Below are 2,936 nucleotides of genomic sequence, written 5' to 3' on the forward strand. Positions count from 1 at the left end.
CGAAGGATTGGCTCTTGGTCCTTTCTTGGCTCCTGTTTAATTGTACATTTCACTTTTCCCCTGTAAAGGAGGAGAACATGGGTGGAAGAAATGGCGGAGGGAAATCACACTATGGTTACAGACTTCCTTTTCCAGGGATTCATGGATCATCTGGAGCTTCAGGTCCCCCTCTTTGTGTTGTTCCCAATGATCTATTTCAGAGTAACAGCCATGTTAGTCTGTATTCGCAAAAAGAAAAGGAGTACTTGTGGCATCTTAGAGACTAACCAATTTATTTGAGCATAAGCTTTCATGAGCTACAGCTCACTTCATCGGATGCATGCTGTGGAAAGTGTAGAAGATCTTATTATATACACACAAAAAGCATGAAAAAATATCTCCTCCCACCCCACTCTCCTGCTAGTAATAGCTTATCTAAAGTGATCACTCTCCGTACAATGTGTATGATAATCAAGTTGGGCCATTTCCAGCACAAATCCAGGTCTTCTCACCTCCCACACAACACAAACTCACTCTCCTGCTGGTAATAGCTTATCCAAAGTGACCACTCTCCTTACATTGTATATGATAATCAAGGTGGGCCATTTCCAGCACAAATCCAGAGTTTAACAAGAACGTCTGGGGGAGGGGGGTAGGAAAAAACAAGGGGAAATAGGCTACCTTGCATAATGACTAAGCCACTCCCAGTCTCTATTCAAGCCTAAGTTAATTGTATCCAATTTGCAAATGAATTCCAATTCAGCAGTTTCTCGCTGGAGTCTGGATTTGAAGGTTTTTTGTTGTAAAATAGCGACCTTCATGTCTGTAATCGTGTGACCAGAGAGATTGAAGTGTTCTCCGACTGGTTTATGAATGTTATAATTCTTGACATCTGATTTGTGTCCATTTACTCTTTTACGTAGAGACTGTCCAGTTTGAACAATGTACATGGCAGAGGGGCATTGCTGGCACATGATGGCATATATCACATTGGTGGATGTGTAGGTGAACGAGCCTCTGATAGTGTGGCTGATGTTATTAGGCCCTGTGATGGTGTCCCCTGAATAGATATGTGGGCACAGTTGGCAACGGGCTTTGTTGCAAGGATAGGTTCCTGGCGGGGAATCTAGGGATGATCATCTTGATCAGGTTCAACTCCCGACTCCACACCCCCAGGCACTATTTCCTCAGCAGTTTGTCTCTTGCCGACGTCGGTAATGCCTCGGTTGCTGATGACTTTGGGGTTCAGGGCAAACCCATTTCTCTCGCCGCATGCACAGCACAGGTTTCCTTTGTCTGTAACTTTCTGACCAAGGAAGCTTTGCCTGGTGGCGGTAATGGCATCTGATCACTTTCTAGCCCTCGGTAGCCCCTTGCTCTAGAGCCTCGTCATGTCAACGAGACTGTGTGTGTTACTAGTGGTTGCTTCCTACATATGTGGCTGTGTGAACGCAGTTCTTCGGACTCCATTTATAATTTACCCTGCCCTTCTGTGACTCCAATGTCAGCCACCATTTCTTCTGTGACATCCTCCCAATCCTTAAGCTGTCCTGCTCCCACACCCACAGAGCTAACACGGTGCATTTCACCTTGTCCACTATAGTGGTCATGACTACGATTCTCATTGTACTATTCTCCTACATGTACATCCTCATTGCCATCCTGAAGATCCACTCTGCCAAGGGCAGACGCAAAACCTTCTCCACCTCCGCCTCCCACCTGATGCCTGTAACAATTTTCTACGGGACTGTGATCTTCATGTATTTACAACCCAGTTCCGACTACACCACAGACCCAGACAAGATCATCTCTGTGTTTTATATACTCATAATTACCATGCCGAATCCCCTGATCTACAGCTTGAGGAACAAGGAGGTGAAGGACGCCTTTAGAAGGATGATAAACAGGAAGGTTTGTTCTCAGTTAATATAATTATTGGGATTTGTGCTTATCAATAAACAAGTGATGAATTAATAGTGAATTCTCTGTGTCATAGCTCTGATTTCTTTGTTTTAACTGTATTCTGTGGCTTGTTCAAAAAAAAAAAAAAAGAATCCAAGACTGTTAATCTTGGAAATTCAGTTTCCCATGTTCAGGAATGACTGCGAGGCTGCAAAGAATACAGACGCTCCCCGACTTATGCAAGCATTCCGTTCCAGAATGCCTTGTATACCTCGAATTTTGCGTAAGTCGGAAACGTAACTCCGACCATTATGCACAAAAAAACCCCAAAAGAAACTCCTATTTCTAGTTTATGGAACTTTTTTCATAATCTCGGATTTGCATAAATCGGGGAGAGTCTGTGCACTATTGTAAGGGAGCATTTGTCACAGTTCCCCTCTGAATCCCTTTGCTGGATATGGACTGACATGTGTTGAGGGGAATCCCATCTTGGATCCCCAGTTGTTTTAAGGTGCCAGAGATTGAATGGAGCCAGTCACTGCTGCAGTCTTGGGGTTCCTAGGCATGCAATCAGGGTGCAGGCCCTCTGCCTAGCACCCTTTCTGGAGAGCTAGAACCTGCTATCTAGCTGCCTAGTCCTTGGGCTCAGGGATGACTTTCCAGACTCTGCCATAGCTTAAACACCCCCTGTCCTAGAATGCCACCGAACACTGTGAGCCTTCTGGGTTACAGCTGAACTCTCCCATATTGCCACCCAGTATGTGTAAAGAATATAACACACAGAGAGACACTCTGAACAGGAATCTAACACAGCAGAGCTAACACTTCACCAATAAAGCACAAGCTCATTTAGAAAAGGACACACATCCCAACTTCAATGGGCCTCACTAGCTCATCCTTTCCTTGGGAGTCCCCTTGTGTATTGATCTATGTTCAGAAAGACTGCTCCTCTCCCTCCTCATCTAGCTCCTACACGCAGCTCCTCTCAGTTCTAGCTGGTCAAACATGGCCAGGTAGAGCCCAAATTGAGCAGCTTTTGCCCTTTTATAACCATC

General features: G+C 45.0%; 1 pseudogene; it reads left to right on the forward strand.

Annotated features, from left to right (window-relative positions):
• The first annotated feature begins 1,195 nt into the window (after nt 1-1,195).
• LOC119566512 lies at nt 1,196-2,499 on the forward strand (annotated as a pseudogene).
• The last annotated feature ends 437 nt before the right edge of the window (nt 2,500-2,936 follow it).

The sequence above is a fragment of the Chelonia mydas genome, chromosome 6 (assembly GCF_015237465.2).
Source record: "Chelonia mydas isolate rCheMyd1 chromosome 6, rCheMyd1.pri.v2, whole genome shotgun sequence".
In the NCBI taxonomy this organism is placed as follows: domain Eukaryota; kingdom Metazoa; phylum Chordata; order Testudines; family Cheloniidae; genus Chelonia; species Chelonia mydas.